The sequence below is a fragment of the Triturus cristatus genome, chromosome 8 (assembly GCF_964204655.1).
Source record: "Triturus cristatus chromosome 8, aTriCri1.1, whole genome shotgun sequence".
NCBI lineage: Eukaryota > Metazoa > Chordata > Amphibia > Caudata > Salamandridae > Triturus > Triturus cristatus.
In genome coordinates this window covers 46,910,757-46,923,657 of record NC_140591.1, presented here as the reverse complement: position 1 = coordinate 46,923,657, position 12,901 = coordinate 46,910,757, and the positions used below count along the sequence as shown (strand labels likewise).

General features: G+C 44.7%; 1 long non-coding RNA gene across 1 annotated transcript in view; it reads right to left on the bottom strand.

Annotated features, from left to right (window-relative positions):
* The window catches only part of LOC146799987 (uncharacterized), a 67,691-nt gene that overhangs the window by 40,892 nt on the left and 13,898 nt on the right, over positions 1–12,901 (bottom strand). The window contains exon 2 of the long non-coding RNA XR_014967610.1: positions 4,111–4,171. This is a non-coding gene — a long non-coding RNA (uncharacterized LOC146799987). The remainder of the gene's footprint in view (positions 1–4,110; positions 4,172–12,901) is intronic.

Sequence of the window (12,901 nt, the reverse complement as noted above, 5' to 3'; positions counted from 1 at the left end):
TATATATGTGGTACATGTATCAAGTCTTTACTCAGAGTGAGAGATCTGATGACATATAGGGTATATCACTGTAGAGAAAAAAAATGATATGGCTTTTAAGCAAAATAGTCATGTCTCAGAATTACCTCACATGGGACATCAAAGGATTATGTAAATCTTCTGAATTTGAGTAGAAGTCAGTTTAAAAATGACAGGTGATACAGAGCAGACTAGGGCTCAGACATTAAGAAAACTAGAATACCTATAGGAAACCATTGTATTTCTTCAAAATACTAAAAACGGCAATCACCTAAATGTTCAGATAAATCTACTGGTTGGAGGCGATAATGGTAAGTGATACGTCCACAATTACATTTAACCATTCAATGTGCTGTTCATGGTTTTGACAAAAGATACCCCAAGATACAAAGAAAAAGCAGTAGCATGCACAAAGTCGCAAAAACAACAATTTAAGAAACCGATCAGGCTGAAGTAAAATAGAACTTCTGCAGACTTCACAAGGAAATAGGGCAACATCAACATCATACTGATACAAGACACATAAACATAAGTGGTTTTAAAAAAACAAATTGAAATTTAAAAAATAGGGATCACTCATAAGATAGTTTGTCAGTGGACATGGTACCAGATAATTTACTAAATGTATAAAGAGAAAGTGGATAATCGGAATGATGCAGATTTTGCAACATAGGACCAATGCAACGGATGGTGATTAAACATTGCAAGATTGCATTTTTGTCCGTAAATAAAAGATTCCAGTATTATAGAAGTACTGTGCATACGGGCTACAGAAAATGATGAAATTAATTTTACTTCTATACACCTTCTTCACTGCAATCTCTGCATCCAATTGAAAATCTTATTTATACTCTAAAATGAGTCTCTGTACCTAAACAATGCTTAAATCTGAACTTTTTGTTTCAAGACACTGCAGTAATATTCATGAACATGAACAATTTTGAAGACATTATTGGATTTACAAAAACATTTCATTTGATCTGGACAAATCTACACACAGATAAGAGTGTCTTCTGCAGCTAATGTTTCAAATGTCCCTTTTTCTTTGTTGCAGTCCCTCATTTTCATAGTTATTTGGGGACCTAAGACACACCTTGTCGAGGCCATCTGTGATTTCTTAACATTGGCCCTAGAATCGGGTCTCAGCCACAGACCCTCCTGTTCTTGAAGAAGCTAGTTAACTGAATATAAATTTGGGGTTGGGAGCGCAACTGGATGCCTGCAGAAGATAGAACAAGGAGTCGATTTGGGAGGGAGAAAGTGTATTGAAACTCAGTAGTTAACGACAAGCAATTTGAAAAACAAAGATTAGATTAGAATACTTGTAGAGCGCATGGCTTCCTCGGCAATGAGGCGTCTCAGCGCTGAAGCAAGACGAAGTGGGGAGAAGGCGAGGAGTTAGCATTGAGAGAAGAGCCAAGTCTTCACAAGCCTTCTGAAGGCCTGGTGGTCAGAATTGCTACGGATGTGCAGAGGGAGAGAATTCCATAAGGCGGGGCCAAGTCGCCTAAAGGAGCCACCGACTGATCTGGACCTTCGTATACGTGGAATTCTTGCAAGAAGCAAGTTCGCCGAGCGCAGCGCTCGTAGGGGAAAGTAATGGGCGCACAGATCGCTCAGGATTTCTGGGCCGATACCTGTCAGAATCTTGTGCGTAGTACAGAGCGCCTTGAAACGAACTTGATGTTCAAGGGGCAGACAATGAAGGCGGTGGAGGAGGTTGGAGGCATAACTGTACTTGGGGAGGGCAAAGATGGCACTTGCTGCAGCATTCTGGACCCGCTGCAATCGGTTAATCACCGACTTATTGGAGCGCAGAAGAAGCACATTGCAATAGTCTAATCAGGCCAGTATGGAGGCTTGAATGATCAGCTGACACGTTTGGGCGTCAAACAGAACAAGAATCGGCTTAAGGCCACGAAGTAGTCGAAACATTTCCCGGCCACTGATTTGGCATGTGTCTCAAAGTTAAGATCTTTGTCGAACATAATTCCCAGATTTTTCACCGCGGATTTAGGAGCAGGAGGAGCTCCAAGGGCAGGAGGCCACCATTCATTGTCCCAGAGATGGGAGTCTTTACTAGAAAAATCTCCGATTTAGCGGAGTTCAGCTGCAGGAAGTTAGCTGTCATCCACTCTGCAATGGCCTGATATGTCTTCTTTAAATTTCGCTCTATCCTGGCTAGGATTGTTTGACAGGGTGATCACATCACCAATTGGGTGTTATCTGCATATGACACCAAGGAGATTCCCCGCGCTTTGGCCATTCGCGCCAGTGGGCTCATATAGACATTAAAAAGCGTGGGGCTCAATGCTGATCCCTGTGGAACCCCGCAACAGAGTGGATGAACATGGGAGGCAAAAGGGCGAGCTATTACTTGGAAAGTCTGATCGGCCAAAAAGGAGGAGAAACACGATGAGGCTTTGTTGCTGACCCTATCTCCTCCAAACGGAGAAGCAGGATTTCATGGGAGACCGTGTCAAAAGCTGCACTCAGATCCAACAGAACCAGAGCTGAGGTTCTGCCGGCATCCAAGGCGGACCGCAGTTGTTCCACAACCGTCAGCAGTGCAGACTCGGTACTATATCGTGGTTGGAAACCATTCTGGGAGCTATCCAGTATGGAATTAGCTTCCAGGAAGTGAGTTAAAGAATCATAAGCGTTTCTTTTACTTCATTAATGCACTGTATACTGCAAGTGGTGATAGTACAGCGAACTGCATTAACCTCATCAACATCTTTGTGGATGCCTCGTTAAAAATGGATATCCATAGCTTAACATTGCCTCTGGATGTAGTAAATACATTAGACTCACTGCTTTAGGGGCGAGAGAAAAAAATGTTCTCTTGTTGATCACTTGTCAGGTTGATGGGGAAAGGGAAAGAAAGATAATACATTCTTGTAAAGCATATTATACACTACTGCTACTGTCATTAAATTGGACCCTCAGTATTAGGCAGCCTGTCATGTCCCCCGGTACTCTACAGCTCTTCAAAGTACACTAATACCAGGTATGCTGAAGAAATCGATACAATTTCCGAAAGACAAATCCCAAGAATTAATCAGCTAATTGCTCTTTGTACTATAGATGCCAAGATGTGTCCATGATTTATTTTGGAAGATCTTGAAGCATGGGTGATTGAGAAGAATTTACTTCCATTTTATCTGACTGGGTTCAGTACAAATTATGGTACAATTGATAATATTATGATAAATTCACTCACTGCTGCTCTATCACTTTATCCATGTTGTCAGGTCAAAGCTTTTTATCTGATAAGTTATAGATGTTCCTTTGAAGGAGAGTGTACGGTCTGATCTACAGAGAAGGGTCTATAAAGGTACAAAATCATTGCATGTTTAAACAGTGAGTAAAATAGTAATAGAATAGAAATCCTAAGCAAATGTAAACTGTAATTATTTGATCTCAGCACGTCATGTCAGTGGCTCCTGTTGTTCACAAATGTTTAACTTCACTTCTACTGGCTCTGCTGTTTTGCAGGATGTAAAGGAATGCTCTGTTCTCCTGTTTTATAAACATATTCATAGTGTTTGCCATTGTAGTAAATTATATGACTCAGATATAACAAGTGGTCTAATGTAGGAGAAATGTTAATATACAAGACAATTAGGTGACAATTGAAATGAGAGTACATTGCAATGCTTCTCAAAGAATACATTTACAAATATTAAAACATACCTACATTTGGGCATTCTTCTTTTTTAACCTATATTAACCATATTTTCAGCTGGGCTAATTTGGACATGCCATTATTGAACAGAATTTGAGATACCCATCAATTTATAAATAATTGTAAATGAATTTATAGAGGAAGCTGCCATATTACAGATATGGAGCGTGCAGTAGGGACATTCTCCACCACTTCCTCAGCAGTGTGGTAAATTGAATCAAAGATAACTCTCTTCTCTTCTGGTTAGCACATTGATGTCTTAGCTACAGCTGCTCCAATAATGGCTTCGTCTGATGTGTATCCTTCTGCCTTTAGCCCGCACTGGAACCTGGTGTCCTCACTCTCAGCACACAGTGCTTCATATGATAACCTTCGTATGCCACCAGCTGTGGACAACAGCTCACCTCCACCATGTATTGTAGGGTCAGTGGTTCTCAAGAAGGGTCTCCGCAGAGCACGTCACACCTAGGAAGGAGAGTAACCAATATCATGAAATCTTGTGAACAGAATTACACGAGATTTGGCAGAAAGTTAGTACTTTACTCAGAAAGCATGCTTTTTGTGATTAGTGTAAATCTGCTCAGTTCTTGAAGAATTAGTGTTTAAATAGGTGCTTGGGTTAGGCTTGAAGAAGTTAGAAAGTTAGGTATATCTGGATGGTACATCCCGTTAGAATGCAGTATTTCCACGGGAGTACTGTAGTCCTGAATTTTGTTTCAAAATAGGGTCTTATGATTGGCAGATGGGGATTTGCCTCCTGTTAACCATTTCGATACCGCAAGACTGATCCCATCCCACGACACCAAGCACTCTGGTTGCCTGTGGAGAAAATGTCGTGGGCGCCATTACAGAACTCTAGGAGACAGGGTCCCTGTGTCCTGAAAAAGGACCCAGCATGGCACTCCCGTGAGTTACCGTGGCATTCCCGGGGGAGCCGCCACTCAAGCTTCATCCCTAAGCTACCGCAGTAATGTGCAAGCTTCATCTAGAAAGCTTCCATTGTTCCGCAGCAGCATGGAGTTAAAGGTTGTGGCGTGGGTACCATGATAGTGCTGTGATAATCCCAAAAACAAAATGTGGGTTGGGTGTCCATTTGGGTTTGGGAATCTCTGGGTGCAGGGCTCCGGCTAAGCTTCGTGCCCCCCCCCCCCCCCCGCATGGCTGCAGGCCATGCGCAGTGGTGGGTTGGGCACCCAGGGGGATAGGGGACAGGGTCTGTGTGGAAGGCAGGCCACGTGATCAACCCCTTTCTGTTGAATGGTCCTGTGCAGCAGTGGTTTGGGCACCTGCAGCAGTGTTGGGTGCAGGCTATGCCAAAAATATATTATTTAAAGGGATTTAGTAAATGCCCTGGAGTCTGCAAATCACCCTGACAAAGTTGTTCCTACTTTTTTATGTTGCTATTCTACTGTCATTGCTTATATATTTGTGACACTTAATATAGCCATCTATCCTTTGGTTGGTGAAGTACTGCCAGGAACTTTGGGGACAACAATAATTGACCGTGTTTTTTCATTACCCTTACCCTCAGTCTGTGTACCTCTAAATAACAATTTTGGTCTTTCTTTCAAAAACAGTAGTCTCAAATTGGCATGAAAAATGATTTGATATATCACTTTTTGTTGAACTTGGTAAGATGCCACTTGTCTCTTTTTTTGATTTGCCTCTCTTTTGAGGCTGCTATCATAGAGGTTATCAACTCCTCAGTTGGAATGAATAACACTTTAAGGGGATTGTGAGAAGGTGGGTTGGTATATGCTGCCCACTAATTAAAGTGGTCAACTTGTACCAGGCCACATGACCCTTATGATGTATGAGGTCAAAGATAACCTTTATTGAAAGCTATCCTAGTGGTAGCAATGGAGAGCAGCCTTCAGGCTTAATTTTGAAGGAATGTAAACAGCTTGTTTTACCAGAATATCACCTAAATGATTAAATGAAAGGAGAACCACACAGTGTTTATATAAAATATGTATTTATTAATAGAACACTCTCTACTAGTCCATCTGCGAGACTAGGGCACAGAGCACACTATACTGAATCAATAGAACAGTCGTAAATAGCACAATACACAGCAGGCTCCAGGGGGAGACCGAACCATATACTAAAAAAATGGTATAACAACAACAACTTCACTAGACGCTGGGACCCCAAGGAACCACCCAGAGGAGTGACACCGGGAGCCCACGGAGGACGGGTGCAGTGAGGAAACACAGACGCGGTTAGAAAATTACAAGTTAAGGACACTTCTAAGAGAACTTCGAGCAAACCCTTTGGAATTTAGGAGGTTCTAAGGCCAACGCACCAGTGAGTACCGAAGAACTAGTGCTACCTATGTCAGAGGAGCCGTGTGCATAGGGGTCAAGTGGTGTTGGAAACCTTCATTGTTTTCAATGGAGAGCTGCAAAGAAGTGCTGCTGCCAGGAGGGCGAAGAATGTCTGGTGGAACCCAAGACTGGATTCGAGGTGAGAGGAACCTGAAAGCAGAGGGGACAGAGTCTGGGTCACTTCAGGTGACCAGGGGCTCGGTAGTCGAATGCCCACCGATGTCGGGTGCTTCAGGAGCAAAGAAGGGTTGTTTGTCTCTGCAGCCACGGGGACCAGGAGGCGTCGAGGACTACACAGAGTCCAAAGCAGAGGCTCTGGAATCGTCACTAAGCATATGCAACTGCAAATGTACGCGGTGCACAGGCTTTCGGGTTGCACGGTCCCCACGAGGGATACTGGTCTCAGAATCGCTGAGAGGGCAGATCGACCTCAGGGACCTTCGGGAACCCATCTCCTGTGTTGCTGAAATCTTCGGAGTCCTCAGGAGCTCGGGAGAAGCAAACCGGCCAGATGTGTTTAGGTGCCTTCTTTTCCAGGGGAGTAACTCCTTTACTCCAAGGGAGATTCTTCAGTCGTCCAGCGTCGTGCAGGCAGTTGAAGTACTTGGTTTCTTCTTAGCAGAATCTTGTCCAGGTATAATCTAAAGTTCTGTAGTCAGGTAACCCACTATATACCCATGGGAAGGGGTGGAAAGATTCTGCGGACCCTCCTAGGGGAGGGGCAGAATGGAGGGGTGGCTACACCCATGTCCTTGGTCCAGTTTCGCGCCAGAGCAGAAGCAAATGGCTCCCAGAACTGGTTTGAGCTGGACTATGCACAGGGACACCAAATGTGCCCCCAGTGCAGACTTTCTGGCACTCTAAGAGTGCATCCACCCAGCCCCAATACACTAAATCCTGTCTCTGAGGTGTAACCACCTCCTTGTGACAGGATGCCTATTGTCATGCCTTCCCCTGCGCGAGCTTGGCTCAGCAGCAGGAGAGCAGAATCGTGTCTGTGGCTGGCAGCATCCATTTTGTGCTGCCCAGGTCAAGAAAGGTAGTACCGGGTATACCGGTGACCCACATATGTCCCTTTAGAAGGGTGGAGTCATACCTCCCCCACCAGTTGCTGGCGGGGAGGTATGATTCCAAGGTGTTTGACACTAAACACAACATGTTTCTAAGCAGCTGTTTTAAAGTTCGCATTTACCGCAAGGTTAAAATGCACTTAAACATATATATCTGGCTGCATCACAGACAACCCCGGAGAATGGTCTCCGAAGGCTTCAGAGGTGCTCTGCTCATGCAGGAGCACCCTCTCACGTAAAACCCAGCACCCTGCCTTCAGGATTGTTAAGGCCTGCCATAGGGGTGACTGATAGGTATTTTAGTGTAGTGATTTAGATAGATATAGTGAACCTATATCTTAAGTAAGTGATGCAAGCACCAGCTTACACAGTCTGCAGTAGCAGGCTGGTTGTGTTAATTTGAATGGCCTCTTAGGGTGGCATAATACATACTTCAGCCCATGGGAGGCCCATGGGGTACCTATTCCCTGGGCACATGGTGTACCATATACTAGGGGCTGATAAGGGTAACCCAGTATCCAATCTGGAGTGTACCTAAAGTACATGCATATCAATTTAAGGTAGAAAGCAGATAACCTGGGGTCCTGAATAGCAGGATCCCAATCAGACTAGGCCAAAAACAGTGTGACATCAGCAAAAAGTAGGGGTAACCATAAGAAGCAGATACTACTACTACTACCCCCCCCCCCAAACGTAAGGACATTAAACTAACCTTGACCAGTTGGGTCTTCATCTTCTAAGTGGAAATATCCAGAGAGTCCATCTGCATTGGCATGGTTACTCCCAGGTCTATCTTCCACTGTATAGTCCATCCCCTGTAGGGAAATGGACCACCTCAAAAGTTTGGGGTTTTCACCCTTCATCTGTTTTAGCCATAAGAGGGGCTTATGGTCTGTCTGAACAATGAAGTGAGTGCCAAACAAGTATGGCCTCAACTTCTTCAGAGCCCAAACCACAACAAAGGCTTCCCTCTCAATAGCTGACCAACGTTTCTCTCTGGGGGTCAGCCTTCTGCTAATAAAAGCTACTGACTGATCCTGACCCTCTTCATTCAATTGTAATAACACAGCCCCTACCCCCAACTCAGATGCATCAGTTTGAACAATGAATTGTTTGGAATAGTCCGGACTTTGCAGAATGGGAGCAGTGTATATGGCCTGCTTCAGGTCATCAAATGCCTTTTGACAGCTAACTGTCCACTGAACTTTCTTAGGCATTGTTTTGGAAGTTAGATCATTCAATGGGGTCACTAGGGAGCCATAACCTTTGACAAACCTCCTGTAGTACCCAGTCAGGCCCAAGAAAGCTCTGACCTGAGTCTGGGTGGTTGAAGCAACCCAATCCAGGATTTTGCTCTGCAATGGTTGAACCTGTCCTCCACCTACAAGGTGGCCTAGGTATGCAACCTTACTCTGCCCTACCTGGCACTTGGTGGCCTTGATAGTGAGGCCTGCGTTCTGCAGGGCCTCCAAAACATTTCTCAGGTAGACCAGGTGATCCTCTCAGGTGGAGCTAAAGACAGCAATATCATCTAGATAAGCTGCACTATAGGCTTCCAGACTTGTGAGAACTTTATTCACCAGCCTTTGAAACGTGTCAGGTGCATTCTTCAAGCCAAAAGGCATCACCACAAATTGGTAGTGCTCACTAGGTGTTGAAAATGCTGTTTTTGGTTTTGCATCCTCAGCTAATCTGATTTGCCAGTAACCAGTTGTCAGGTCAAATGTACTTAAGAACTTGGCTGTGGCCAAAGTATCAATTAGTTCATCTGCCCTTGGAATTGGATGAGCATCAGTCCTAGTGACTGCATTGAGTCCCCTGTAGTCAACACAGAACCTCATCTCTCTCTTACCACCCTGGGTGTGAGGTTTTGGTACTAAGACTACTGGACTAGCCCGAGGGCTAGCTGAGGGCTCAATCCCTCCCAGTTCCAACATCTTCTGGACTTCAGTCCTGATACAGTCCCTGACATGATCAGGTTGCCTGTAAATCTCATTTTTAACAGGCAGACTGTCACCTGTTTCCACTTAATGTGTACACCAGGTAGTCTGACTTGGAGTCAGTGAAAACATATGTCTGTACTGATTGAGGACTTTCCTACTATCAGTCTGTTGCTGTTCAGTGAGGCTGCCTGCCAAGGCTACTCCATCAACTGAACCATCATCAGGGTTCTGTGAGAGGTGATCAGGGAGTGGATCACTCTCTTCCTCATGTCCCTCATCAGTAGCCATGAGCAAGCCCATTTCTGCCCTGTCCACATATGGTTTGAGCCTGTTCACATGGAGCACCCTGTGGGGGCTCCTGGGAGTTCCAAAGTCCACCAGGTAGGTAACCTCTCCCTTTTGCTCAAGAAGGGTATGGGGCCCACTCCACTTGTCTTGGAGAACTGCTGGGGCCACATTCTCCAACACCCATACCTTCTGTCCTGGCTGATATACAGTCAAAACAGTCTTTTGGTCATGCCAGGCCTTTTGTAATTCCTGGCTAGCCTCAAGGTTTTTTGATGCCTTCTTCAAGTACTCAGCCATCCGCGAGCGGAGACCAAGTACATAGTCCACTATGTCCTGTTTAGGTGGTTTGAGAGGTAACTCCCTTCCCTCCTTAACAAAATATAAGGGACCCCTAACTGGATGTCCAAACAGAAGTTCAAAAGAGCTGTAACCAACCCCCTTCTGAGGAACCTCTCTGTAGGCAAAGAGAAGGCAGGGCAAAAGGATGTCCCATCTGCGCCTAAGCTTTTCAGGGAGGCCTTTTATCATGCCCTTGAGGGTTTTGTTGAATCTCTCAACTAACCCATTGCATTGTGGGTGATAGGGTGTGGTAAACTTGTAGTTCACTCCATACTCCTTCCACATAGCAGTCAGGTAACCAGACATGAAGTTTGCATCTCTGTCTGATACTACCTCCTTAGGGAAACCCACTCTGGAAAATACTCCCAGGGGAGCTCTAGCCACAGCAGGAGCCTTTGGTAGTCCTAAGGGGAATTGCCTCTGGATACCTAGTGACATGGTCCACCACCACTAGTATGAATCTGTGCCCAGATGCAGGGGACCAACAAGGTCAATCCCAACCCTTTTAAAGGGAACCCCCACCTTGAGTGGTATCAGGGGGGCCTTTGTAGTACCACCTGCCTTACCACTGGCTTGGCAAGTGATACAGGAACGACAAAACTCCTTTGTGTCTTCTGACATGTGAGGCCAGAGAAAGTGAGGGACAAGCCTGTCCCAGGTCTTACTTTGGCCTATGTGTCCTGCTAATGGGATGTCATGTGCCAGTGTTAATAGGGAGCTTCTAAACTTCAGAGGTATAACCAACCTCCTGGTAGCACCAGGCTTGGGGTCTCTACCCTCTAAATGCAGAAGTCCATCATCCCAGTAGATCCTGTGGGACCCACTGGCACTCCCAGCAGCCTCGGCAGCAGCTTGCTGTCTGAGAGGTTCAAGAGAGGGGCAGCTTAGCTGTTCCTGGATCAGACCTGCCCAGGAAGGGCCCCCTCTCCCCAAGAACTCAACCTGGTCAGGTTCAAGTTCCTCTGAGACAGTTCCTTCACAGGGACTGAGATCATCTCCCTCAAGAGACTGATCCTCACACTGAGGCAGGGAGAAGACATTGCCTTACCCCTTCTGTTCCTTCTCTTGGACGGCACCTGGTCCACTTTTCCAGGATCCAGGGCCTGTTCAGTGGAAGACATTTTTTGCCTGTGACCTAGTCATGGCAAACACATGTGCATGGATGCCCAGCATTTCTGCATGTGTCCTGAGTTCCACCTCAGCCCAAGCTGAAGTTTCCAAATCATTACCCAATAAGCTTTCTACAGGGAGGTCTGAGCTAACCACAACTTTTAGGGCCAGTTACCCCCCTCCCCAGGTGAAATTCACAACTACCAAGGAATGGTCTGTCCTGACATTGCTTGCATTGGTCTCTTGGTGCATCTCACCAAGTATGATCTGTTCAGGGACCACAAGATCTTTTGACACCACTGTGACACTTGCACCTGTGTCCCTGTATGCCATGGCCTCCTTACCATTGATCAAAGGCTGCTGTCTGTACTTGCCCAGGTTACTGGGACTGACAAATAAGGAGGCAATATCCATGTCCCCGTCACAGACTAACACAGCCTGAGTTGTGATTCTGACTTGGCCAGAACCCATCTCAGATCCCATGGTTAACCCTACTATACACTTGTTCTGTACACCACCACTTGGAACTGAGTTAGGGGGAACAGTTGCCTTAGGGGCAGTGGTGGCTGGAGTAGATTACTTGTCCCTTGGACAATTGGCATCTTTTGTCCAGTGTGTCTTTTCTCTACAGATATGACACCAAGGTTTCTTTTTGCCTTTTCCTTTTGTAGACTGTGACCCACCCCCTCCCCCCCAGATGCAGGTCCCTTGTGAAGACTTCTGGTCTTTACCCTTCTCCCCACCCTTATCTGAGGTTTTAGCATCTTGCATCTTTTGGTCACCATCTTCATTCTGAGTTTTCTGCTTCACCCTGGTTCTGATCCATTTGTCGAAAGTATACAAACAAAGGGGCAAAATAAATCAGATCGATATGTTAATCACAGAATACTATCTAATAGCAGCGAGAGATCAAATTACGAACCAAAAAAGGTTAGAATACTGGTAAACGATGGCCCCATCCAAGGAACACTAACAGCTAACGAGGGGAGGATAAAGATCACGTTTTGGAACATAGCAGGCCTATCATCTAAACTCTCCAATGATCCCTTTTTAGACTTTATTAGGAAAACAGAAATTCTTTGACGTCAGGAGACTTGGGCTTCTAGAGAAATGCACATAGATGGGTTTAAAACCTACTATACGACTGCAACCCCGTCAATTTTTGGAAGGCCAAAAGGTGGCCTAAGTATATACATCTCAAATATGTTGCCAATAAAAAGAACTTCCTTTATAGCATCCGAACCAAATTATCAAATTGTGACACTGAATATGGACAGTAACAAATTTATAATCATTGTAAATTTTTATAACAACATTGCAAAGGAAAAAGCGGAAGATACGCTGAAACAACTAAGACATGCTCTGCAAAAGATCCAGAATTCAAATTTGGGGACTGCCCAGCAATTTATTTCATTTTCCACATAACGTCCTTGGCAACCCTCTAAACGAGAGTATATATGTGCTAGATTTGGGTTTTGCTAATTCATTAACTTCACCCCCCATCCCATTCTCACAGACTTTTAATAGGAGAGGCTTGAGCTCCATTATAGATTTTATTCTGTTTTCGAATCATTTCTCACATAATGTAATAGGATTTAAAGTTCCCAAAATAGCCATCAGTGATCACTTCCCACTAACAGTGACGATATCGTGTAAAAAGTTAAAACAACATCCTCACAAAGAACTGGACCAAATATATATTCATTTGGAGATCGACAAAGTAAATGGCTACTCATTGAAGTGGGAAAAGGTTGATCCAGACAAAATAACAAGATTACTGGTAGGGAAGGCAATGGATTTAATAATGAATTGCTTAAACGAAAATACCCCGCAGGAGACGGTTCTTAAAAGCTTTTTGAATATAACAGAAATAATAAAAAACAGTGTGAACGTGGAGATAAAAAGGGGGACTGCCAACAAAAAGGGGTGGTTTAATACAGCTTTTACGAAGGCTCATTCTGCACTCAAAAAAGCAATACATAATAAAAACAAAGATAAGATAGAAATTAAACGGTGCAGGAAGGCGTATAATCAGGCGATAAAATTGCGGAAAAAGCAAATAAAAGAATCCATCTGGGAAGATATGCATAGGGCTAGCGCTGAAAAGGATAGCAGGGC